This window comes from Podarcis filfolensis, assembly GCF_964270895.1.
Source record: "Podarcis filfolensis genome assembly, chromosome: 10".
Taxonomy (NCBI): Eukaryota; Metazoa; Chordata; class Lepidosauria; order Squamata; family Lacertidae; genus Podarcis; species Podarcis filfolensis.
This window is the reverse complement of record NC_139612.1, coordinates 39,512,333-39,540,273: the sequence shown is the minus strand read 5'-3', so window position 1 is coordinate 39,540,273 and position 27,941 is coordinate 39,512,333. Positions and strand designations below refer to the sequence as shown.

Below are 27,941 nucleotides of genomic sequence, written 5' to 3'. Positions count from 1 at the left end.
TGCAGAGATTACCCAGAAATGATACTCAGTTGTCTACAGATGACGTGAGGGACCCTCCATTGCTTTCCTTTTGTTCTTTGTAGTTAGATATGCATCTGTCTGTGGATCCCAAGCAAGAACGTAACATTTGAAGACATAGGAATTTACTTCTGAGTAAACATGCATAGGATTATGCTGAAGTGCCCAGCCCAGAGTGGTATTTTGGGCACGCATCCATATGATGCACCCACCTTGCAAAAACTAAGCAGATCTGACTGGTGCCTGGAGCTCCATATATGCCACCCTGAGAACCTCCTCATGAAAGAAAGGTGATGTATAAATGTAAGAAATAAATAACGTTAAATAAAACATCTGACATATAAGTTGCATCTCCTCTAAATGTTTGTTGGATTTGCAATTCTTAACTGCTTTTCCAGGGAGAGGCCCAAAGTGATAAACCTCTGCTCGTGACAAATTATTCCTATTTCACCAACTCGTTTATTTGTGAGGAGGACCCTCAATCATGTGAGACTTGGGCCACACTAACCTATTTGAAACACACAAAAATGTACGGTAGTTCTCGATCCAGTATTATTCATGCCCATCCTCAACATGTTGCTTTCAATCTAGATTGATTCTAGATCCACTGTCCACAAAACTGGGTGTGGTTACTTGATGCATGTTTGAAAATCCTCTCCTTGACTAGGGTTATCCATGCCTTTTCCTTCCTGCACATGCCCCAGGTGAATGAAGGAGGAAGTGGTGATTGTGATCTTGGTCTATGCCCACCCACAACACTGCTGGGAAGGCGTGGATATACTCAATCCATTGCCAGGACTGGCTACACCTGTTTTTTTAAACTCTTTTCAGATGAATGCACTATAGGATAATGCAGAATCCATCTGCAATTAGCATTTGTTTTTAGAATGAAGCTTGTTTCTCGATAATATTTTTTATGAGCAAAAAACATGCAACAGTCTTTTGAAGCCTGAACATTTCTACAGCACCAACTGCATTTGAAGAGGGAGGCGTTGGTGGTTTACCTTGGATCTCACATCACACATATTGTTGCAGGGATGAACAAGACAATGCTTTTTTTAAAAAAAGAAAAAGCATATAATTAATAATACTATACACTCGGAAGAGCTCCTTCTGACATCATTCTCCAATTCATTTCCATTTTACTCTCTTCAACATAGGACATCACAGCAGGTCCAGACTTTTGGTACATGTGCTTAGCCAAGAAGCCAAAGACTCTCCTCCTGGAAGAGAGGGGAGTGGTTGTGGGCGGGAGCCCGAGCCCTGCCTCTAGCAGGGGGCGTTAGCCTCCCACTCACCTGGCTGGCGCCCACGCCCATCGGCAGGCACCCAACCAGGTGCCTCCGAGGGGGCGTGTACAGCAGCCTTAGTACTGCGGCGCCAGCCCCTCCTCGGCCTCACTCTTCGTCGTCCCGTCATGATAACCTTATATCACGTGTCCTTGTGTATTCATTCCACTTTGGGGGGATCGGGTCCTCGAACCACAATGGAAGGAAATGACATGGCAACTTCAGAGGTTTCAATGTGGATCTGATGATTTCAGGCATTCAGGCAAACAGCTTCCCATCTGAAACTGAGCTCTATGAGGTATATTCTTACCCTGAAAAAATTACTGTGTGAATTGGCTGTACTGTATATCTCCTACTGTATACCTCTCCCTTTCTCCAGTTCTCTAAAAAATAATCTGTACTCTCCCTCTATGGTTTCAGAAAATAAACTGTATAAAGTCCAGAAGCAAAACCCCTAAAGTAAGTGGCAGGAAGCAATGTTGGCATGTCAGGGGAAATTTCAGAGGACTGAAGTCAATGTTCAAAATAACTTTGCCTTTTGTTGAATGGGAAGTGATCATGGCTTGCTTGTTATCTTCCTCGGGTTCCACTAATTTGTGTTATTCTGCTAACACAGGAAAACAACATATGTTTCAGATTTCTACAGGACTGAAACATCCAGCCATCGACTTCCCCATCCCCACCCTATGAGATTATAAACAGAAAAAACCTTGCTTATCCAGACATCTCTAATCCAAATACTTTATTTTTTTCTGAACATACTTTATGGTTCACTCATATGCCTTCCATACACATGCCATCCCCCATTAAGTAAATATTTTTCCACGGTGTCAGTACTTTCCATTCCTGCCACTTTCACATGGATATAGTTATCAGGGTGCTTCCAAACAGACACGAAACTGGCTGGCAGTCTTTCCTTTACAAACAGGGCACCAGCTTGCTGAAAAGCAAGGTCGTATAAATCTTTTTTTCCTATGGCATAACTATACAATGAAATTGCCATCCTGCTCACTTTGGCAGATAGGAGCAGTGGGCAGGAAAAAGACAATTTGAACATTAGGGGGAAAGCAATGTACACCATGACTGGGACGCGGGTGGTGCTGTGGGTAAAACCTCAGCGCCTAGGACTTGCCGATCGCATGGTCGGTGGTTCGAATCCCCGTAGCGGGGTGCGCTCCCGTGGCTCGGTCCCAGCGCCTGCCAACCTAGCAGTTCGAAAGCACCCCTGGGTGCAAGTAGATAAATAGGGACCGCTTACCAGCGGGAAGGTAAACGGCGTTCCGTGTGCTGTGCTGGCTCGCCAGGTGCAGCTTGTCACGCTGGCCACGTGACCCGGAAGTGTCTCCGGACAGCGCTGGCTCCCGGCCTATAGAGTGAGATGAGCGCACAACCCTAGAGTCTGGCAAGACTGGCCCGTACGGGCAGGGGTACCTTTACTTTACTTTAATGTACACCATGACATACATTGTCATTGGCCTGCAGTTTGTTTGTTTTCTATATGTTTATTAAAGCTTTACAAATGCACAACATTGAAAAATTGCAACAACAAAAGAGATTACTGAGTGCAACTTAAAGTCACAAATGTTTTTGTGCTTTTTGTTCTGGCATGTCCAAGCAAAATACAACATCTGCAAGGCCAGTTCTAGGAACAGAGGGACAATTATTCATAAAGGGATACTGAGTTGTACAGAAGTCATCAGGGTGTGTTACATTTCTTGACAAGTTCAATAAAGTTAAATCCCATGCACAAGTCTATCACTTCTCCAAAGAGCCTATGTTAGAGTCCTTACAACAGTGCAGCTTCTAAGGAAGCTATGGCCATCAAGGCAATTATCATTATAGTATCTTTATTTAAAAAACATGTTTATGCTAATCAGTGAATAGCATTAACACCATTAATCTGGGTTCAAGCTCCACGATCTGCCTAGTAATCCAAGATATCTCATGAATTTCCCCCCACTCCCTCCAAAAATGTCTCATATATTCCCACGACATGTGCAACCAGCACAGTGGAGACATCCCTCTTGCACAGTTATTTTGTTTATTAAAACCTTCTTCACTGAGACTGCAGTCCTATGGCCATTTACCTGGTGGTAGACCGTATTGTTTATTGGTTATGTACACTGCTTAGAGAGTTTATGATTAAGCAATCTATAATTTTTCTAAATAAATAAATAAATAAATTAATAATAATAATAATAATAATAGTAGTAGTAGTAGTAGTAGTAATAAACGAATAGGCCCAATTCATTTACATTTTCCACATTCACTATTAAACAATAATGTAGCATCTTTAGGGTTCATCTGTAGCCAAACTGGAAGATTAATTACAATGGCTAGTAGTCTTGAAGACACAATGGAGTGAATCTGAAGTACATATGAGTTCTTTTCCAAGGCCACTGGAACTTGCTGGCATCACCCATTGAGTTGGGTAGATTTTGAAGGCCTATATTGCTGACTGATCAGAGTGTCTCCAAGTGAGTAGCAGTGCACACAGAAAGTATTTCAAATTTGCCTTGATCATAGAGAATGAGGCACTATGAAAAAAAGGGGGAAAGTTTAATGCAGTAATAAAGCCAGGCAAATAAACTGCATGATCAAATCAGAACCATAAATTGTTAAGGAAAATGAGCTCAGTCTTATTAGATTCTTATGGCAAATTCAATCAGTGATTTATAATCTCACCTGCTCCACATTCAAAATGCTGAGTTATGTTACTGTATCTGTAGGGAAAATTACTTCACATAATAATAAGGCTCCATCTATTTCAAGTATCAACTTGATTAAAGTAACATCTGGGAAAGACGGGAAAAAAATAAGCTGCTGAGCATCTCACTCTGCAAATTTGTTATATTTGATAGCCCTCATAAATGTACTGTTAGTAACATTATCTTTTTATTTGAATCCCAGGCCTTGCCTTATATCTTTTTCAATACGTTGTATTATGCTTTTAAACTTTGTGATAAAAGCAATTTGTGATGCACTACTTCTAAAAGAGGTTTATTTACTTAAAAGGCAGATTGCCACTGGCTAGGGTAGAAATCTCTCTTTCTCTCCCCCTCGCCACGTGCAATCCGAAATGATTTCTGCTTCATAATAGCAAAGCTACTGTTAAATGAGTCCTGCTGAAGAAAAAATGGCTTTAATCTCAGAGTCAACATTCAGAATACAGAGGGAAAAATCAATGAAGGTGAAGGTTATAGAAAGAAATGATTTGAATGTACAATGAGGCAGTCTCCCACACAATAAAGGTAGAAAATAATTAGGTCTATCGGAATATACAAAGCACAAACACCCTATAAGTGTGTTCTGAAACCACCGCATCATTTTATTGACTTCAGTCGTGTAAATGACTGTGGTAGATAAGTGGATGATGGGCAAAGAGACCCATAAATTCAGAAGTGCTAAGAATATCTTTCCCAGCAAAGCGCTAGGCATTTTTACTTAGATGTGAGGATCGCTGCGTTCAGTGGGGCTTACTTCCTTTCAAGTATGTTCTTGATGATATGAAATGTGTAAAATACACTGAATTCGAGGACAATGTTAATATATTCCAGTTTGGATAAAGAAACCATATACCCAGAATAAATCCCAGCTGAAGCACTGCTTTCGTTAAGTGTGGCAAATGTTTAGAGTGCTGATGACTGAAAACTAGGGATTAATTACCAGATGGGGTTAATGGACTAGGGTGATTAACTGATTCTAGCCAGTTGTTAATCCCAAGGAAATACACTGTTTTCAATGTTATCAGTTAAAAACGACACCCTGGAGTCCTGCTATTATTCTTTGCTCATTTATTTTCCAAAAATATTTGTCAAAAGCAGAGGCAGGGTAATCAAAATGAATGCAAGCAATAAAATGTCATCTTCGTGACTTTGACTATTTATATAATTTAAGATTATTCAAAAGAGATTTCCTGGGCCTCAGGCTTCAAAGAGGGATATGTCAAGTTAGGCCTTGGATTCCTCAATGCTAAAGACGCGTGTAACTGTGACAACGGAACACACACCTGTGCTGATAGCAGAACAGTAACATTAGCCCCATTCACACATTACCACATGCAGAGCAATGGCATGTTGACTTGTGCATTGCATGTGGTTGTCTGTAAGGAAACCCTAACAACAGAAATCCTGCTTGTGTAGTCAGATCACCTGGTCTTGTGGGTGCCCCACAAATCCCTAAACAATGGGGGCCCAAAGTACTTTAGGCTCAAAGTACCTGATTCCTTCTGCTTCACCTCAGTAGCTGAGGTCTTCTGATGGGGCACTTTTGGTGGTCCCATATGCCCCAAATATTTGGCTGGTGAAGCCATTAGTGTGGCAGCCCTGCCCTGTGGATCTCCTCACCAACAGAGGTTTGGCAGAAGCCAGCCCTGCTCATTTTTAGGTGTCTTCAAAAAACCTCTTTTATTCAGGCAGGCCTTTCAAACCCAATATTTGTTGCCAACCAGCTTTTACTGATGATGTGTTGAAAATTTTATATTGTTTTTACTGTGATACCGTGTTTTTAGTTTGTATACCACCTTATGTTATTTTATACAACAGTGCAGGTCAGAAATATTTAGCAGAGAACAGTAGTGGTGCCATAGTGTAAGGCTTGGGTGGTCCATAGCACTATGCAGGCAACACATTTTCTAGTAGGCTTCCCAGACCTGGAAGAACAGCCGTCACTCTCCAAATGCATGCTGATTCTCTCAAAGTTCAGGGACACGAACCTCAAATGCTGTGTGTTTATGTCAAGATGGTGGTGAATGTGTGGAGACGTTTGCCATGTGATTAGTGAGGAGACTGAGCACAGATGCCCTAGGAAGGAATGTGTGTTGAGCCAATGTAAATCTGTTTATCTTTAGTCACATCACACCATTTTAGAAAGGATGCAGCAATAGGTCTATATAAAACCTGGTTTCACCTTTTAAGCTGAGTTTACTGAAGGAATAGAATGAGAAGCAGGATCGTATCTGTATCTACTGCCCTTTGCCACAAACTCTGTAAGTACAGCAGAAGCTGTGACGGGGCTCTACACAAAAGTCTAGGCATAACTGGAGTGAATTTGGATCATAAGCTTCCAATTTCCATCAGCCCCAGCAAACATAACTGATAGTCGAGGATGATGAGAGTTGGAGTTCAACAACATCTGGAGGGCCACATGTTCCCCACCTTTGACCTATGCACACAGTAATCTCTCCCAACTGTATACATGAGGTAGGAATTTGTTTGGTCGATTTGGTTTAGAAGCAGCAGGGCTGAAGTCTGGTTTCACATCAAAACTTGGTTGATCAAGTGAAATTAAGAGGCAGCCTGTTATTACAGAAATCCTTTGCAGATTTGGTCAACATATTCCGTGTAATGCATAGCAGTGACGCAGCCTTTCCCCCTGTTAGCTTAAGGGTGATAGTTTTCAAGGATCAGTGTTTCTTTCTGTTGTCTATTATATGATCTGATTTACTCTTCACATAAATGCTCTAGTTATATAGCCATTATTTTTAGTGCCTTAAAAACTTTGTAAGGTTTGGTTTAAGGGAAACGGCAGCAAAACTATATAGTTCATCTTGCCAAACATCTGAATTGTTTTGGTATGACGTTTCACGGGAGTGTTTTGTGACTTTCCTATCCTTCATGGGGTCCAGTTGTGGCCGACTCTGGGGTTGCGGCGCTCATCTTGCTTTATTGGCCAAGGGAGCCGGCGTACAGCTTCCGGGTCATGTGGCCAGCAGGACTAAGCCGCTTCTGGCTAACCAGAGTAGCGCACGGAAACGCCGTTTACCTTCCCGCCGGAGCGGTACCTATTTATCTACTTGCACTTTGACGTGCTTTTGAACTGCTAGGTTGGCAGGAGCTGGGACCGAACAACAGGAGCTCACCCCGTCACGGGGATTCAAACCGCCAACCTCCTGATCAGCAAGTCCTAGGCTCTGTAGTTTAACCCACAGCACCACCTGCATCCCAACCTTCATGGGGTACAATGGATAAACATCACACAGGTGATGAAAGCACCACAATTATAGAGTCCATCTGCAGTGCTTCTTGCAGTATGTTAAATATACTGATATGGAATCTAAGTGCTACATATATATTTACTGTTTATATAAAATCCATGGTAATGTACTTTGCCTGAAAGTTTAAACTGCATAATAATGGCCTTTCCCTCAGCAGTTTCATTTTTTAAAATTATTTTACTGATGTTGTAAAATAACAATGCACTTTCTCTTCTAGATAGGAAAAGATACATCATTTATGGTCCTGCTCTGACTGTGTAAATGACCTCACAGATAAATGGAAAGGGATATTTCAATCCTCCAGTTTATTATTGGTTGATGGCATGCTAGTCTTATCGTTCAAGACAGCGTTTAACTTTGAATAATGTATTATGCTGTCTTTCTGAAATGGTCATTATGAGGTATTAATGCACCATAAAACAGACCTTATGATCTCCAGCTCACTAAGATGTCAGTCTAACGTATTAATGCAACATATATCTTGGAAAGAAATAGTTTGGCAACAGCAGTCTTTGCTTCTTAATATTTATTTTAGTATATTGGGGGGGGGAACATTTTTAATTGTTGGATTATTTTCAATTGCAACCAGGTAGTAGACATTAAATTGGATTTTTGGCAGGAGCTACAGGAACACTGTCTGGGAAACACAGGGGATGTTGGTCTCAGAGTTCCTGGTCTTTAGGAAGTGCAGCCATGGACTTACAAAAAATCCGCTCACCTTCCTCAGTAGGTGGTGTTGCAGACAGACCTCACACCACGCAAATCATCTGGTGAATGGCAGGCCGGATCGTTTAAGCCCAAACCCAGTATGCTGTTGTTATTCATTTCCCTAGGGAACTGTGGAGTCACAGGGCATTGGCACGCAGCTTCTGATTTAGCTCTTAGTATGCCAGATTGTCATAGAATCAAAACTTGTGAAACACACCAAGAGTGGATCTACACACAGGAAAAAATACCCACTATAAATAAGTCAGAAATTAAATCATTATAATAAAAGAACAAAAAACACTAGGGAAAATAGCAAATAATTTTTTTGCTCTCTAGCACCACCTGGTGTTGCATGTTTATAATGCGTTCAAAACGCTTTTTTTTTTTTTACTAATGTAGCTGAGTCACAAGTTGATTCTCTGACCAGTGTTATGAGAAACACAAAGTAGGACCACAATGTGGTCAGCTTGAAAGCAGAAATAGACTTTTTAGTTACTTCTTTCTCCTCTACAACCACACACACACCAGCAGTTTATATAGGGTAAGAAATATGAAAAAGATTATGTTATCTTCAAACTCTTTCTAAAACCATTTTTACTATTTCAGTCACAAAGTGAACCGTCTCTGCACTTCAGACAAACCTTCCTAGTTTATTCCCTCAGCTTGAACCTCCTAGAAGCACAGTTCCTCAAACTGTGAGCTTGACCTATCTCAGGAGGTGCCTAGTGATCTCTTTCAGCAAACTTTTGCTCAAATCTAGGAAAACTGTGCAAGTTATTTCACTTAAAGTTTGTTTTGTTTCCTTCTGTTTTTCGTAAAGGACCCCGCTAAAGCTGAATCATTTCTGGCAATCTCTTTAATCTGCAATCTGTCTTTCTGCAAGATTCAGGATGCGCGTAATCAGGAATAGAGAAATTATTCATAATTTCTCAGTTGTGTTTTGTTTTAAAATCAGAGCTGGTCCTGCCATAAAGCAGGACGGGGTGACCTGCTTCAGGCAAGCGCCATGGCAAGAAGGGGAAAAGATGTGGGAAGGATTTTAGTTACTTATTTATAAAAGTGTTCCTAGAGCACAAGTTAGGGATGGGGAAGAAATTCAATTCAGTTTGCATTTAAAGGCAAACTTACCTAATTCACACTTTCCAAAGCAAGATGCAAACTGAAACAGAGTCATGTGAAATTTGCACTTCGCAAAATTCACAGAAATTAAAGTGTGGATTCAAAGCATGTATTCGTAAATATGGAAGACAAAATGCATTATATGGGGGGGGAAATGCTTTGCAAAAATGTGTCTATTAGGCAAAAATGCATACAAAAATGTGTATATTATATTGGAAGAAATTAACATTAAAACGCTGCTGAATATTCACGATAATTTTTCTTTTTTAAAATAAAAGTTCACAAACTGATAGAAAAAAGAAACGGAGAGAAATTGACATGTCCACCTGTTCTGAACACCACCTCATGTAAAATATTAATACAGTGGTACCTCAGGTTAAGTACTTAATTTGTTTCGGAGGTCCGTACTTAACCTGAAACTGTTCTTAACCTGAGGTACCACTTTAGCTAACGGGGACCTCCTGCTGCTGCTGCGCCGCCGGAGCACAATTTCTGTTCTCATCCTGAAGCAAAGTTCTTAACCTGAAGCACTATTTCTAGGTTAGCAGAGTCTGTAACCTGAACCGTATGTAACCTGAAGCGTATGTAACCCGAGGTACCACTGTATGGTATAAAACAGATAAAATTAAATATGGAATGGTATATAAAATAATCACCAAAATAACTGGCTATTTTTAAAAAATGTAAGCAACTGCATAGGTCTGTTGGCATAAAAAAGGTCTACAAGAGACACCCGCTGCCACACCCCACCCACCTTGCTACTTCTGCCACCACCAGAATGCCACCCTCTTGCTGAACTCAGTGAGAGAGGGGGTTTTTCCTCAAGTTCTTGCCATTCATCTTCTCCTTCCCAGGGTTGGGGAAGATGAGCAGCAACGCTGTGTGCCAGAATGCCTCATTGGTGAGAGTGGGGGGCATTCTGCAAGGTCTGGCTGCTTGTCTTCTCAGCCCTAGGAGCAAGGAATACAAGTGACAGTGCTGTGCATCAGAAACTGAGGCAGGCGGGGCATCTGCTCCTGCGCTTCCACTGCCCGAAGCAGCTGCTTCAATGCATCTAATGGGTGGGCCGGCCAGCTCTGGCAACCATACCCTTTCCAATGTTTATGGGCCCACTACCCGTCTTTCAGAAGTCATTTTAAGTTGTTGGGTATAGGTGGAAGGTAGAACAAAATCTAAGATTCCTTTGAGGGGGTTAGAAAATATCCCACCCTGCAGGTGATACAATGAAGCCTATGAACAATTGCTCTCTGTTTCTTTCAGTTACCTCTCTTCTACAAGAAAGGTCAAGCCAAATGGCTTTTTCATCTCCTAGTATTTGTAGATAAGGACATGCTTAGCAATCTATCTCCCTCAAACATCAAGCAATATATTGAGGACGACACCTGCATTTATGCACTAAAGCCTAAAGGAGCAGCTACTTGACAAATACATTAGGCGCAATCCTTTGGCATTTTCTTTTGTAATTACCTGCCTTGAGAAAAGTGTGGATGACTTGATCCATGATAGGGCCATTTGCACTGTCATAATTACTTCTACTCTTCTTCACAGAAGAGACACAACATTTGGGGGCATCGTGGTCCTCAGCCTGCTGCTGATATAAAAGTGCATTCAGTATGTCAACTGCCCATTCTGGCTTGGTCCTCCAAGGTTTTTGATTGGATACCTCAGTGCACAGGGCTTAGTGCAGGGCCCACCAAGTTTTGGGGGCTACAGGGCACCTTTCATAATGAGCCTTCATGAGGGAGCTGTTTCCAGAGGAAGATCTCTGAAGGTAGAGAGACTCTGTTTGCCATCAGGGGGTGGTAGGTTTCACCTCCAGCCCAAGGAACCTTCAGAAGGGAGTTGCTGCCACAGGTATAATGTGTATGGGTATTTTAATGAGCTAGATAGAGTGAAAGATTATGAGTCATGGGTGTGTGCATGGACTTAACAGTGGACCTATGGGGGGGGCGCACTCACAAAGACAGGCTCTTTGCATCTCTCCTCTGAGATGTAGCTGGCCTCCTGTCAGTGCAGGGAGGTGACTGAGAGTTAATTGGAGGCTGAGCTGGCACTGCGGATATGGAGAAGCCTGTGTTGGCACAAGCAAACCTTGATGATCCAAGCCACACCAAAGAGCGCCTGCTTGCTTGCCTAGTCCCGGGACTGCAGCCGCTTGCTGTGCTAAAGCTGAGCCTGGCCCACTCTTCATAAGGAAGGTACAGAGGGTGTGCCACGTGTTGGATCAATGTATTAACTTGTGCATTATCTCAGTTGAAAGATGCATCTTCTTCTTCTTCCAGGCAGACAAAAACACTTGAACAGTGTCAAAGAGGGTCATGGCTTGGGGAGGAGTAAGCCATGCAGAGAGTGTCTGGGGCAACCCAGCCAGATGGCGTGGTATAAATAATAAAATTATTGTTACTATTATGGCCTGGGGGGAGTTCCAAGGGCTAGCTAGAGAGGCTTGGGTGGCTGCATTTGACCCCCAAGCCTGAGGATTCCCACTGCTGGTTTAACTGGTGTGAGACTTTAATGTATATCTTTATTTCTGTTTGATGTGATATCATACATGTGTTACTTCTGAATTGTGACCCACCATGTACACTAAGAACATGGCAGGTTAGAAGGGGAACTGATTCAATGTGTACTTCTGTTTCCCCTGCTGTTCCTAGAACTGGCTATCTGCACATAAAGAATACAGTCCTCTAGAAAATAAATATGAGATTCACCCACCTACCCCACACATGTGTAGTTTTGTTTTTGTTGTTGCTCCTATTATAATACTCGCAAGAGGGAAAATGAACAATGCAGTGATGGAATTTATGTATATACTATCTAGTATGGACTGTGGAGGAGAAAGGTCAAATTATCACAGCAAGCCCACATAAGTGACTTCTCATTGTTGTATTTATATTTTCACACACTGTGGGGCTGCTGACAAAGGGCAAATGGAAGCCTAGAAGCAATAAATTCCACAGCACACAGCAGTGTGATGTTGGCTATTCATTCTATTGCTGCTAGTCTGGATTCTCTTTCTTTTAAAAAAAATTATCTGTCATTCTGTCATTATGATCCCGAAACTCACCCCCCATTGCAGCAAAGTGGAATGTATCTTATGCTACCCCCTAATATTTATCTCATCCCTGAAGGTGATCTCTTTATTTCATGAAGAGAATAGAACTAAGAAAGAGTTGTTTTGTTCCTTCCAACTTCTCTCTGTGTGAATTGTTCAAGAATTTGGATTCATCTCTGAAATTAGGCGCTACTGGAGAGTCTCTAGTCAAGGATAAATCCATGTCCTCATGGAAGTTGACAGGCTGGCTCCCTTCAGCATAATCTGTAAGAGGGAAGGTGGATACTTGGCTGCACAAAACAAGTTCTGACCTGAGTAGCAGCTTAAGCTTCTTGAAATGGGGTCATGTAGACTGGAAGGTTTAATTAACAAAAATTAATTAGTCTGTTCTGCTAACATCATCATGGTTCTGGTTCTCTTATGTCAAAAACAGGCTTTCCACACCCTAGCTCTCCTCCTCTGAAACAAAGCTCCATTCAAAAGATTGTCGTAAAAGTATACGTGTTCTAAACTGTAAACAATACAAAATACTTGAGAAATTTCAGAAGAACTGACAGAAGAACTGTGTGCACATAGGGATCTCTTTCAGGGCAGGAAAATGTGTGGAAACTTTGTACTGCAAAAAAACAAACAAAGCCGTTAAAGTTAGTTTAACTATAACTTGCAAGAAAAGAACAGGATACCAAAGGGGGATCAATCTATGGTTTATTAACTTTGGGTAGTACAAACCATGGTTTTCTACATTCAGACAAGATGGGGAACTGTGGTTTGTCCCAAACCACAAATGGAAGCTTCACATTTCCTCCCCACATGTGCAGAAAGTGGGAGGGAGTGTACATAAACATGAGACTTGCTCTAGGGTGTTCTCATCACAATAAAAGAAACCAAGGCTTGTTGTGACATTTGAATGCAGCCAATGTGTGACAGTGTCAGGGTGGAGCTTGGGAGAGTATCACATTTCAATAATATAGCAAATGCACACTCCAGCTTGCTGCTGCCACACAGTTCTCTTCATAGTAAGAGCACACATAAGCACTGCACATGCAGCTTTGGTTAAAATCCAAAGGAATCAATTTGCTTCACTCCAAGAACTGTTTTTGAAGCCCCAAACTGCTTGAAAAGCAAATTTATGGCTCTGGAAATCCCACTTCCAGACACCACCACCTCTGCCTGCTTGGGCAAGGTGGATTAGCAGGAAGCCAAGCTGTAGTTGAGCATGTAAGGCTACAGTCCTAAACATACTTAGTTGGGAGTAAATATCATTGAATTTAGCAGGTATTATTTCTGAGTAAATGTGCATAGGATAATTGATGTGCATTAGTGACTCAAGTGCAAATATACAGTCCTAGAAAAAATTAATCCTAGATTGACCTGACCTGGTTTAATAATTTGCTCTGAGCATACCTTTCTGGAGATGATACAAGGTAGTCCTGTGAGGGAGCCAGTCACAGATGGATTGGTGTTCAGGTGGTTTTGCCTTTTAGTCCAAAATTTAACATGTTAACCTTATTATCTGTGATCACTATGCTCTTTGTTCACTGAACATCACAGTAATAGGATCGGATGTCCCCCGTCACAGGGTACCTCTGTTCACACCACATACATTGTGGCTATTATTTGCGCTGTGAAAGCTTTGAGAAATGCCTATGACTTCACTGAATGTGATCCTTGTGGCATGGCATGGGGGCAGAGTTTTAAATGTTTGTTATTAAAATGTGTATGTAGTAAAGCATGCCTCCTTCGATTTTCCTGTAGTAATTTTGCTTTCTTATATTGTCTGCTGCAAAAACAAACCGGGTCTTAAGTTGCTTACTAGAACTTCAGAATTGCCCATACTTGTCTGAGAGGGTAGGGCAGCTTAATCAAAGAGAAGTGATACAACAATGGATTTTAAGTAGTTTAAATCTACATTTCAGACTGGCTGTCTGGACTACATAACCTCTTGGCCGGATGCCAGCAGAGTAAGAAATGCGCAAACTCACTCAAGGTGGCAATCGTTTGATCAACACCACACAAAACAAGTAAGATTAACTACATCTATATCTCCATCTCCCTTCCACTCCTTGTGAGCTCAAACTGCAAGATAAAAGCGTATTTTGTATAGAATTATCCCAGAAGACAAATTTTGATTACTTTTGTATGGTAGAAAATTTCAGTTGTTAATCAAGCCTGCTGCATGAACGGCTGGTTTTGCTTCTCTCTGTAACTGACTGGAAATGCGACTGGAAGAGTGTGTTGGGGTGTTCAAACACAGTGGTGTTATTATCACAGTAATATGAAGCTGTATCTGACGTCTGACAGCTTTTTCTCTGTACAATGAAATTCCTGAGCATGCTAAGTTCATTGGACATGCAGTATTTCTTTTACAAAGGCACCAGGAAATGCCTGACACAAACATGGCTGCATTTTCTTTTTGCCATTCCAACCTTAACAGCTGAGGAACCCAAGAATTATCTATATATTCTGGGTAGGACCATGTGCACTTTGAGAAAATGTAAATGGCCAAATAACCTCCTGTTCTAGGAGTACACTATGTGGTTCTAATAATGGAATCTAAACAAGTAAGAACATATTCCTTTGCACATTTGCTCTAAACAAAAAGCTCAGGCAGCTTTTTCAAAACCAGTGGATCTAGTCAGAAACCATTCTGCCTGTGTGTTTGTGCTGTGATTCTATAGTCTTGTTGAATTATGTGGGGCTTATTTTTGATTAACAATGCATAAGCTTGATCTGTTAGCTTCTATGTGTGAATCAGCTGGAGTGGCAGTCTCTGTCCTGGGTCTTCTATTTTGAACGGTCTTTTGAAATAGTTGTTTCCTATTGTTATAGCTGGCGTACCAGAGTCTGTTAATGAATACTGGAAACCAATAAAGGGTAGCATTTACATAATATTTAGGATATGAAGGGAAAATACAACCTGCAGAACTGTACCATATGAGAAATTCCTGGGTTAGCTTATGCAAACCAGCCTGGCTGGGCTAGCTTAGTGCAGAGACATTGCGGGGTGATAGGGAGCCAAGCACTGATCCATTAAGGGCGCTGGCAATGCAAAAGAACTGTCCTCTCTGAAGAGTGGACAGTGATAGAATTGACAGGTTGCCAAGGTGATGAGGGGGCATGATGTCACAGGAAAATTTGTCCATTTTGAAATCTAAAGGTTTGCTGGGAAGGAATGGGGCACAGTTCTATCAGCTGTTGTGGAGGTGAGAAGCAGGAACAAAGATGGCATGCAGGATGGCTCTGAATCCAATTCTGGGGGGCAGGGAAGGACAAGTTGCACCTGAGATGAGAATGCTGTATACTCTGCACTCCCTTCATCTACACTCAGGGTGTACATATGCATTAATAAACCATCTTTCAAAGACTCCACCATGCTTTATTTCTCTCCAAAGGGACAAAGACCCTGGCTGAGAGCCAGGACACCTGGATTCTTGTTCACTGCTGAGCAGAAATTGGGGTGGCTAGTAACACTATTTTGAGCAGACTTCAGACTTCAAAGTGGGGGAGTGAAAATAACTGAAACTGGGAGTTTTGTCCTATGTATAAATGTTAAGTTCTTGCAATTCTTTTGTGTAACATATAAGCTGATTAGCAGGTATATGAGTTATTCCTCTTGGGGATAAACTAGATGTAACATTAAATGTGCACAAGCATTTAACATGCTCAGATTTTGTTCTTTAAATAGCAGCTGCTGAGGGGCAGACGAGGCTGACCAGGATTTGAACTGTGGTGTGCAGGAGGCTTGAAACTCCCCCCTCCCCGCACAAACATACCATGATGCCAATGAAAATCCCCCTTGAGATTTCCCCCCAGAGGAATGTTTCCACAGGAGTCAAAGAACACTTTCCGAATGGGGATAATAACAGTTTTAGGGGAGATTTTCATTGGGATGTGGGAGGATTAACATTCCCCTTAGAACACACCAAGGCCCCGATTCTGATTGTTCGCTACACCCAGCTGCTATATAAAGAACAACAATCTGATGCATTATTATCATGACGTCTAGTTTGGCCCTTCGATAAGTTGCCCATTATATTAATAACTGGAGTAGTTCCAGAACACCAACTTTTATTAATCCAAGGGATAAAATCCAATAGGAGCTTAAATTTCATGAAAGTGTGTGTGTGTGTGTGTGTGTGAGAGAGAGAGAGAGAGAGAGAGAGAGAGAGAGTCATATAAATATATGAATAAGCTAAAACATTTATCAGTGTTTGTATAAATGGCAGGCAGGTTACCATGCTTCTCTGTTTTTTTCATGTTGGCATATTGTGGCTGTCAATGGTTTATCTGGAATAAGACTAACTGAATTCATTGTTCTGAAAGCACCTGAGGATTAAGATGATCTCCTGTGGTTTTAGCATCTGTGCATCCAATGGGAGGTGGAGGAGCACATACTCGTAATGTGTAATCGAGTAATGGAAAAAGGGATTAAGAAACAATAGCTGTCCTTTGTAACCAATTATTGGCTACACTGTTAATTCTCACTCTTTTTCCAAGTGGGATGTTGTTAGCATTGAATCAAATGTGCATGAGACAGGATTCATGCTGGTTTATTGTAATAGGCGACATTTCCTCATTTTCACACTCCATCCCCCTTAATATGAACTGATGAGTAGATTTCTTTTTCTTTGTTTATACCTCCCGCTTTCTAATAGCACACTGTATATTTTATGATCAGGAAAGTCCTGTGTTTTTGACAGGCAGAATAAACATAGTCATATCCTGAGCCTGAACATACCTACAAGGAAGTAAATGCCACGAATTACCGGGAATTACTTGTACTGATATACAAGTGAATCGGTTTAGGACTGAGGCATAAGTCTACATAATTACTGGCCGCCTCCTATATTGCAGGGATAGCCAATGTAGTGGCTTCCAGACGCTGCTGACCTACAATTCCCATCAACTCTACTCAGCAAGGCCAGGGATGATGGGAATTGTAGTCCACTAACATCTCAAGGGCACTCCTGACTTACTGTGTTGTAACAGCAGCATGTAGGATCCTGGTAATCCTAGCCCTGGCAGACAGGGAGTTTGTATCCTTGTGCTGATGCTGATTCCATAAGTATTGTGTTATACTTCCCTTTCTGACCTATATGTAGGGGCCGTACCTCAGCGAGGTTCTAATTTTTCTTTCTTTTGTTCGGAACATCCCAATGTATTCTAAATGGTACGAATGTGTTTCCTTTCTGTGCTTTCCTCTTCTTAACTGTTTCCCATGCTTCTGCACTGCCCATGCATGCCAGAAATAAACAGCTAATTGCATTATCACTTTATGGGGCTATATTGTCGAAAGAAATAGTCACCAGTGGTGTGATTCTCATTAAGTATTTCAATCTCCTATCCAAGTACGTTAATTTTCTAATAGCTAGGAAAGCTCTCGAAAGCAATGAAAACTACCAGCATTAGACTGAAAATTAAACTCTGTGCATTTTAGAAAGAAAATGTAATGCTCAAGTTCTGTATTTTACATGTTTTTTTTCAACAGCTAAATAATACTAACAACAAATGCCTGTACCTCTCATTTATCTCTCCATCTCATTCCATGGTGTTACTCTCTTGTTATTACATCCGTTTCTCAATGGTGCCATTTCAGATTTTACTGAGAGAAGGGGAGAGATTTCAGGAGTAGGCGGAAAATTGTAGAGGAAGGATCAAAAGCTTGTTCTAGGGCATATCCAAGATTAATCTGTGGCGGCACATGTGGTGGCAGGGATTGCCCCCCCCCTTTCAATGACTCTGGTGGTGGTCATACAAACTCCTCTAAATATTGGGAAATAAAGATATACCAGGTGATATCAATCATTGGGCTATATAAGTAAGCTGTACACATGTAGGTTAAAATGGAATGGCTGTACCTGGCTCAGAACCCACGGTTTCAAGCTGTGAATGTAACCCTTGAGAAAGATCTGAACTGCCAACCTGATAAACATGCACCTGGCCCCTAGATTTGGATCAGTTTTGATCAGCAAAAGTAAACTTACAGTCTAGAAATGGAAAATACACAGATTGGGGCAAGGCTACTTATTTATAGAACTACTTCTTTTTTTTTAAGCTGGACTGTTGGAAACCTTATTACTGGTAACAGTAATATTTGCTTTGCTGGATTATACAGTTGCCTTTTATTAGTAACACAGATGGGCCTCCTTTCAATCTCCCTGGAAAAATGAACCTACAGATGGCTGACATTTGTACTGTTTTGCTTTAACTTATTTTCAGCAAGTTAGAATAACGGAAGGAAAGTCAGAAAAAGAGGGCTTGCAGGCTACGGCCTTTTAAAACCTTTCTTTTCAACTGCCTCCCTGCTCCTCTGCTGTTATGAGAACTTTGCATCGTTATAAATATACAGGAGAAAATAATTTGTGATGAATGAGCTGCCTGACCATTGGAGGATTATGTTTGTATTTTGAAATGCTTGAATAAAATAGTGCTTCAAGCTTTATGTTCTAAAATGCCATTATTCCTGCTGTAGCTGGGGCAGAAGGGAATCATGCTTATGAAACCTTGAAGAATCTAAGGAATAGTTAGTGAAAGCAGATTCCTAAATGCCAGTATGGCGTAGTGTATAGAGAATGTTGGACTTGGATCAGCAACATTTGTTTTTCAAGCCTCTACTAGGTCACAAAGCTCACAGGGCACCTTTGGATGTCAGTACAGTGGTACCTTGGGTTAAGTACTTAATTCATTCCAGAGGTCCGTACTTAACCTGAAACTGTTCTTAACCCGAAGCACCACTTTAGCTAATGGGTCCTCTCGCTGCCGCCGCGCCGCTGGAGCCCAATTTCTGTTCTTATCCTGAAGCAAAGTTCTTAACCTGAAGCACTATTTCTGGGTTAGCGGAGTGTGTAACCTGAAGCATATGTAACCTGAAGCGTATGTAACCCAAGGTACCACTGTATTCTTCAGCATAACCCAAATACAAAATTGGGGGGAGGGAAATAATGTGCACAATCCTTACTTAGGGAACTGAGAGACCCACCTTATTTCTTTGATTGTAAGTTGTTTTAAACTGGTTTTAATATAGTGTTTTAATTGTTGCAACCCTGCACTGGGACCTTAAAAGTGAAGGGCAGGCAAATAATAATACAGATATGATTAGCAGTCATCTGAATCTGTGTACGCACCATACATTTAAAGTATGACTTCACCCAAAGGATCCTGGGATTTTGAAAGTTGTAGCTTGAGGGAGGAAACTACAGTACCCAGGATTCATTGGGTGGGGGGAGTCATGTGCTTCGAGAGCCAGTGTGGTGTAGTGGTTAAGAGCAGTAGACTCATAATCTGGTGAATTGGGTTCGCTTCTCCGCTCCTCCACATGCAGCTGCTGGGTGACCTTGGGCCAGTCACACTTCTCTGAAGTCTCTCAGCCCCACTCACCTCACAGAGTGTTTGTTGTGGGGGAGGAAGGGAAAGGAGAATGTTAGCCGCTTTGAGACTCCTTCAGGTAGTGATAAAGCAGGATATCAAATCCAAACTCTTCTTCTTTAAGTGTGTGCTACAGATGCTGCCAAGGGCAAACCAATATGAATGCAGAGAACTACCCTTGACTTGTTCAACTTGCAGCTAATGTGCCCTTATACAATGCAGACTTAAGCCGTAGTCTCTGCTATCTGAAGCTTGCAGGGATATGATCATCATTCATTAGATCAGCATCAGAAAGGTCAGTGTTGGCAGGATTACAAACCAACTGAGACACCATCCCAGAACTCCAGCCAAGCTCTGTTGGCTGGCCTTCTTGGTAGCTTCTTCAGTCATAATAGGTTGCTATGAATCTGGGGGCAATAAGATTGAAGCAGCTACAGCAGTTCCAGAACTGAGGATCAACTGTTAACACAGCATTCCTTGAACCAGGGCTGCCAGTTTCCCCCCATATATGGTGGTTCTGTTCGTTTCCTGTGCTATTAGATGCATAGCATGATTTGGGGGAGGGTGTGTGTGAACCAAACCTGATATCCTGGGGAATATCCAGTAATAGTCATACACAATTCAGTACATTTATTCTGCTAGACAATTATGCTATAAAACACCTAAACACAAACACAGTAATAACATAACAAACATCAATAATATTATAGAAGAAAAAATAGAAGTACCATCAGTATCTTAGTGTACCATCAGTACCTTAGCGTCTCAAATTTCAGTAGCATCCTGTGCGTTGCCAAAATCCGGCACCCCTGCCTCTCACCTTCTGTTAGACTTCATAGCTGTGGCGCCTGCTGCGGTGCCCCAGAATTTTCACGCCTGGTGAAACTGAACAGCTCACACTCTCCTCTATCTGCCTTTGGTACCATCAGCGAACTCAGCTTCAGATTAAACCTCAGAGTTCCCAAAACAATTTGCAGCAATATTATCTAACACTCTTTTTTTTTTTTTGCAGCCAGTGCAAAAAAGATACACTTCATGTGTCACAAAGCTGTTAGTGTCACTCAAAAGAAATAGTACTGTTTCTTCCAAGGTGTTCCTGCTTCCATATGTCAACAGACATTTCAGAAATCTCTCTTGTATTACTATATAAAGGACAGATGAACAGATAGTGAATAATATCTTCCACCTGAAATTGGCCACAAACACAGAACCTGCCGTCATAAGCGACCTTGTCGTAGTGACCACCCAGAACTGCAGGAGCATTTGAAATTGCAGCTCAGTGAAGGCATTTCTTAAGAGATCCATTCATTTCAATAGGTCTACTCGGAATGTGACTAATGTTGGCTATCACCCACTGTCTCTAACTTAAAAATGGCCTCAAGAGCAGGCTGACATAACCACATTCCAGAAAACATCAAAAGGCATAGCAGGGAATTGCCACACATCTATTGCCTGCCAAGAAACCTGAGAAACGTTTTCTCCAAGTAACGGCCAGATTTAAGTGTCCATTCATTGGCCATAACTTAGGCCATCAGCTCTGACCCGCTCTCAATTCCTTTTCTGATTTCCTCTGCCTTCAGTAATTAACACCAAGACCTGGCAGAGTCTGGCATTCAAAATAAATCCACACACTGGCTAGTCGAAATTTGCAAGGGGTGCTCTGCTCCAAGTTTCCCATGTGACCCATCCCAAAGGAAGATTCCTCCCTGCAACAGTGTCATCTTGAAAGAAGAAGGCTAACGTGGTGATGGTGGTGGAATGGAGAGGGATTGTCCAGCAGTGGGAAGGGCACAAAGAGAAGTCTGCTCTTCTGGCCTTCATTAGGCCCGGAAGTCTTACTAACAAGAAATTCCCAGCGCAAATGTACCAGAGGTAAAGGCCCAGAAGCCCAAGCAAACTGCAGTTGCCATAGATCTGTGTTCCTGGAATTTCCAGTTAGTTGTTACTTGACCAACCACTCCCCTTTGACTTTCCCCATTGCTACTGCTCAAGGTAGAAGTGATGGAGAAGTGAAACTGATTGTAGGGTAGATTTGGAATTGAGTTGAATTTCTTTGGAAAATCCTGGGCTTTTGTGTACGAGTTCTCAGTAATCTGTGAAAAACAAAAAACCTGAAACAACAGCCCTTTTCTAAACTGGAAGTGCGGATGTGAAACTTACCCATGTTTACAGAGAAGTCAGAATGAATTTTTATCTCCTTTCTGCATTGCTGGACTATGGATGCCCCCTGTATAAAACCTTTCTTGATTTAGTGCTCATCCACACTTTTGCTTGATCCGTATTTTCATTGTATTGTGTACCAATTAATTCCATCAGCTCTAAGAGCTTTTCCTGTTGCTCCATGGCTGTGCCTTGAGAAAATCCGATCTTACTCGCTGAGTCAGGTCTTATCAGATGCATGGAAAATCTGAAGAGAGATTTGCTTAACGGAGCTTCAATTCAGCGGGTAAAATCAGATTTCCGCAAGGCACAGCTACAGAACAACAAGAAAAGCTCTCAGACCCAGGGGAATTAATCAGAACACAATGTGATCAAAATATGGGTCAAGCAAAAGTGTGGATGAGCTCTTATTTTAAATGCTCCCTAGAGTCAGTCAGGTCCAGCCTGAGATGTCTTGCTACCTGAGGCAATGGACCCGACATCATCCTTCTCATTTCATGAACAGAAGCCAGCTAAATTGGCAGTTAGAAATACTTGTCCTGGAAGCCATGCATCTAATAAAATGTCAAAAAGGATGCTACCCTGCTCAAAGGATGCAGCTTACATAATTTTGAACTCAAGGTTATGACTTCTACTGGTTTAAATGGATCTGGATAGGCCTTCAATGTGTGCTTTTCAGAAGACCAACATTAAAAATTAAAATATAGGCTGCAATCCTATACCCACTGATCTGGGGAGTATGTCCCATGGAATTCAGGGGTACTTACTTCTAAGTAGACATGCATTGGGTTGTGCTGTAAGTGTTCTCTGTACACTTACATAAGAGTAAGCCCCATTGAACTAGGTGAGACTTACTTCCAATACATGTGTGTAGGACTGCACAGCGTTTCATAAACTATAGCAGTAATAAGTAGTTATACTTTAAAAATGATGAATAAGCATGTGATGTTAGGTCATCATTGTATCAAGCTGTGTCTGTTTTTAAAGTACTGTATAGCACATTCAATTTGCTGTTTTCATGTTCTGTTGATGGGAACATGGCTAACAAGTTTAGGCTATGCCAATTCTATGCTCTCAGACAGTTTGTGAAATGATAATGAAAATAACTATCTTCAGTATTCTTATGTACAGCAGTGGACAACCTGAATAGACTCACACCTGGAAGAGTTGCCTGTAACAGGGTGCGGCAAGACTTGGATTATGATGACCTTGCTGACATCTTTGTCCACCAGCTTAGAAAAACTGGATGGGGCTGTTATATATATTGTGAAAGAATATTTACTCAGTCCTAAAAGTCTTATTGAGACAGTCCATTTCCTTCTGTATTTTGCCACTTATGAAAATCATTGAAATAAGAAATTCTGTCTAAGAATGTTCAGCTCTCATTAACTGACTCTGTTTTGCTTCTGTATTCAGAAAGGAATTTGATACAGAACTTCAAGGCAACCTGATAGAAAGGAGCAACTAATTGACTTGAGAGCGTCATCAATAATGAGGAATCGGCTACAGAATTTTCAACATCAGAAGGACTGATCTGGATGCTGTTACAAAGTGTATTGCAGATGTGAAAATCACTCCTGCTTCTTATAATGAAATAACACTGGAAGTGAAGATTCTTGGATCTTGGTGAGAGCGGATGACATCTACGTGTCATCACATCGTTTGTTACTTTGTTAGTGGGGATGAAAATATAATTCAGGGGCATCTTGTTGAGTAGATTGCAAATTGTTAGGAACGAAAAGTGGTGCATGGCCGGGATTTGTATGTTTGAAACTATATTTTATATAGCGCTATATTTTTAGCAGAACAGTGGAAGATAATTCATTCTTATAAATGTACATATGTACGTGCGGGTGTGGAGTTGAAGCAAAATATTAAGCACAACCTCAGGTGCCAGATGCGGCCCCTGATTCCAATTTTTCAATCCAGTGTGTCATATACATAGGATCAAAATACACAAGAAACGAAGATGTGGCAAGTCTCCTACTGTATTTCAGATATTGCTTTGGCAGGGTGGACTTCACACGTGTGCATGCTTGACAATGGTGGTCTGTAGGCACACCCTTTATGAGTGTGGTGTATCTATAGTTCGCAGCCATGCGCCATATGGAATGTTGCTTTTATCTGCATATGCAAAGAAGGTATTGGAGAAGCATTCAGACAACCCAGCGATGGGTGCACTATAAACGGATTAGGCAGAAGGGAAAAATAAAGCATGCCTCAACTGGCCCCAGGCAGCTTTTAAGATCTGCTGCTGGAATAGATGTATGGCACATGTCTGTGAAATGCCAGATTTAATGAGGTTGGGTAGTGTATACAGAGCAGACCTGTGGAGAAACAGGCAAGTCCAACCATCAAGATTTGAGTCGGAGATGAAATACTGCCTTTGGGGAAATGTCCACTGGACGAAGAATCTATGTGAGAGCAGATCAGAACAATGAGCTTATCCTATGACATCCTGAAACTGACAAATAGATGAGTTCACATGTGCATCAGTCTTTGAAATGCATTTTGCTCTAAGTGGTGGGATTTTTAGGCTGTTGTATTTTCTTGTCTCTCTGGAATAATACATGTTGTTTAATCACAAGGGTAGTTATTTTTCCACAATCCAAGTTGACTGTGCTGATAGGGTACTGTTTTCATATTGGGTGAGATACAGGTGCTTGTAATGAGATAACCCTGGACCCTTGTCTTCTCAATAATAATTCAACCTCTTTGGAGGAGATAAAATTGTATTTTGTTACCCACGTCTGGTTGCGTAAAATGCATTTTCCTCCCCTTTCCTGATCACCTGTGCACAGTCCTGAATAATCCACATATAAATTGAGAGCTTGGATGCCACCAGGGAGACCTGGCTATGAGTTACTGCCAGTGATGGGACAGCTTCACCCAGCACATCTTAACTCATGGGCTGAGCAAAATTGGGAGAGGTGCTCCTGACAAGTATTTACAGTATTTCAAGTATAGATCAAGGACACAAAAAAACAACTACAATAAATAATCAAGAGAACCAATATCTGCTTAATTGGGTGGCCTGGATGTATATATAGTTCACAACAATCAAATACTTTTTCACTCAGAGTAAAAGGGTTACCACTATAGAATGCATATACATGTGCTTGCATATTTTTATTATTTTTTTGTAGTTTGCCTTGTGATCAGTGAAAGTTTCATTGGGAACAAAGAGGTTGATATGGAAGAACATTGGCAGATGCTCTTGTAAAGCAGCCCTTTCAGCCTGAGGGCAGACTATGAATGCGCAGAATCACATTTAACATTTGAAGGTGGAGGAGAACTTCTTGGGGGTGTGTGGAAATGATGCTCAGTTCGTAACACAAATTCAGTATTCTGAACCAGGTCATTATGGATTTCAGTGGCTTATCCACTGAAATCACTCCCTGCTGCTTTGGCTCCCCGTAGTCTCATTCATGTGCCTTGCTTTTTGTTAATACACAGTAGTAAGGAAACCATGAGCTATAACAGTATCAGTCTACACCTGGTCTCCCTATTGTCCCATTCGTTCCTTTCAGAGTCTATCCAGAATTTCTGGTAGATCAGTATAGCTAGAATTTATTTATTCAGTCAGTCAGTCATTTTAAATTTCCGTCTTGTGTTGCTTTTCTCCGTTGCATTTTTTTGAATTTGTGCAAGCAAGTGCTAGTAGTTTTCAATGGGCAAAGATTCATTCAGCTTGTCGCATGAAAATAATTATGTGAGGTTATCTGAATCTACCTTTAGGTCTTCCAAAGCAATGCTCTTAAGCAGCTGAGCTGCACCAGACCTTGAGTAGACAGAGAGACTTTGTTAACTGATTCTCTGAGTTCTCAAATACTTTTTTCAAAGCAAGCAATATCAGAGTACATTAAATGCAGAACAGTTCTGGATACTGGACTAAAATCCTGGATACCTGGATTCTTTTTCTATGAGACAACCAATGACATCTCCACCATGCAAGACCAGCAGAAAAGGGCTAAAAACATACCAAGAAGTTTCTTCTTTACATTCTCCTTGATAATGGGTCTTTCATTATTTCTTTTTGTCTGACTGAGCTTGATCTGCTTTCATGACTTCATTCATTGTCTAAAAACCCAGGTGTTCCCCACAAAAACAAATGAAAAGAGCAATGTTTGCACGTTTTGCTTCCTATCTTGGGTTCTACAAGAACTAGAGACTTACATTTTCTACATGAAAACTGGGAATCAGGGGTTTATGACTCACTTGGGAGGGTAACTGGCCCCCTTGCACTCCTCAGCAGATGCCCAGGCTGCTTTTCATTCTGAGTGGGACCTGGAAAATTTGTCCCCAAAGCTCTGCCTACAGTACACTACTATGCACTGGTAGCCTGAAATGACTAGTGAGGGTACAGACCAGGGATCTGAAGCAATTCATCCAGTGCCACATATAATACCCATTTAAATACTGCATCCAGAATGATATCATTCTTTTTCTTATTCTGCTTGTGTACATGAGTGGGGTTCTTCTTCTTTTGCTATATCCATAAATACATCAGAGGCAAGCTGAGAAAATTGGTCATTGTTTGAAAGAGACTGGAGAATAATAAAATGGTCTCGTTTTTTGGTTTGTTTCTTTAAAGGTAAGCAGCAAAGATACGGAAAAGCAGTTTTTCCTCTTCTCCAGCACAGCCACTATTGAGATATGCAGTTGATAGAAAGGGAATTTCCCCACTAAGTGGTAATGCTGGGGCACTTTATAGGAGATGGGCAGCATATTTATTCATTTATTGCATTTATTTTCCACCTTTTCCTTCAGGAAATTTAAGGTGGCATACATGGTTCCCACCTCCCTATGTTCTCCTCACAACCTACCCTGTGAGGTAGGTTAGGATGAGAGGTCCAAAGTCACCTAGTAAGCTTAATGTCTGAGTGGGAATTTGAGCCCTGGTCTAACTCTCTAACGACTACACCAAACTGGCTGTTCATTTTTGTTCCCATCTTGTATTTGTTTTTAAGAACTGCTTTGGGCCTGATCTCTGGGTAGCAGGAGGAAGTAGGAGTGGTGTAATAGCAATGCAAGTAAAAGCTGAGCCGCAAGCAAGCAATGGTTGAAGTAGCATGAGGTGAAGTAGGAAGGAGCCTACATCCCAGATAGAATTGCCACCTCAGAACTTCATTGTCTTCTGAGACAGCTCAGGAACAGCAAAAAGGATACCTAACATGATGTTCAGTGTTGGCTTTGGGGTAACATGCACAAGGACCATTTGCTAGATTAGAAAGTCTTCCTGAGTGAATATTAACAAGTTCTGACGAAAACAATGCACACTAACACAAAATCAAATATGTGATCTATAAACCTCTTAATTAGGTCCTGTTGCAGTTAATCAAATGGCGCCAAGGTAAATGCAGATCCACCAGTCTAATTGATTTATGGTGATTAACAAGCCATTTGTCTTTCAAATAATCTTGGTGCTAACAGTTCACAAATGCACATTTTTTGTGCATTTAAAGCTTTCTTGTCCATAACCAGGTGCGAATTTATTGAATTAAAGTAATGATGTTGAAAGAACAAGAAATGCCAATATGGGTTGGGTCAGCTAGAAGAAATCTCTGTAGTCCTCTTAAATAATCAATATGTGCTGTGCTTTCTAATGCCTCAGATTATTGTAAGCAAACAAAAACCATTCCTTGTATGAGCCACCTCATTTGTGATTGAAGCTAAGAAAGTGAAGTAAAATCATTAATGTGTTTTTCTTTTTTATTCATTGCCTAGAACATTGCATAAAATTACAAATGAATGACATTTACAATATAATCCTATAGATGTTTATTCACAAGTAAACCCCACTGAGTTTAATGAAACTTTAGGTTGCAATTTTAGGGCTTATTCACATTTACCTTTTGCCTCATTCTTTCGACGCTTAAAAGTCCCATGTCTGAGTATGTGGAGTTTTTGTTTTGCTCCAGAGCTCTCTTCATGAAAACGTGCTCTTTAGTGCTCAACCGGAGCAAACATCAATTCAGGTTTTCTGCAGATTGCTCTTTGCTCCCAATGAGCTTGAAAGAGCAGGTGTTTGCAGGCAAAACTCTGGAGCAAAAACAAACAAAATGCTTGGACATGGAGCTTTTTAAGCCTGGAAAGAGCAGGGCAAAAGGTAAGTGTGGATAAGCTGCTTTCCTAGGAGTAAATCCCTTTGAACTCAATGGGGCTTACTTGTGAATAGATGTCTAGGGTTGTACTGTTAATCGCTTTCAGCCCTGATTCTGTTGATTTGTAG

General features: G+C 41.2%; 1 long non-coding RNA gene across 2 annotated transcripts; it reads left to right on the top strand.

Moving 5' to 3' along the window:
• The first annotated feature begins 1,502 nt into the window (after positions 1 to 1,502).
• On the top strand, positions 1,503 to 27,413 carry LOC310743319. Of its 2 annotated transcripts, XR_014538938.1 has the most exons (4): positions 1,503 to 1,605; positions 14,101 to 14,205; positions 23,126 to 23,335; positions 24,856 to 27,413. It is a non-coding gene; the product is annotated as an uncharacterized lncRNA (long non-coding RNA). The 2 variants fall into 2 exon arrangements; XR_014538939.1 differs by lacking the exon at positions 24,856 to 27,413 and having other exon boundaries at positions 23,126 to 24,456.
• The last annotated feature ends 528 nt before the right edge of the window (positions 27,414 to 27,941 follow it).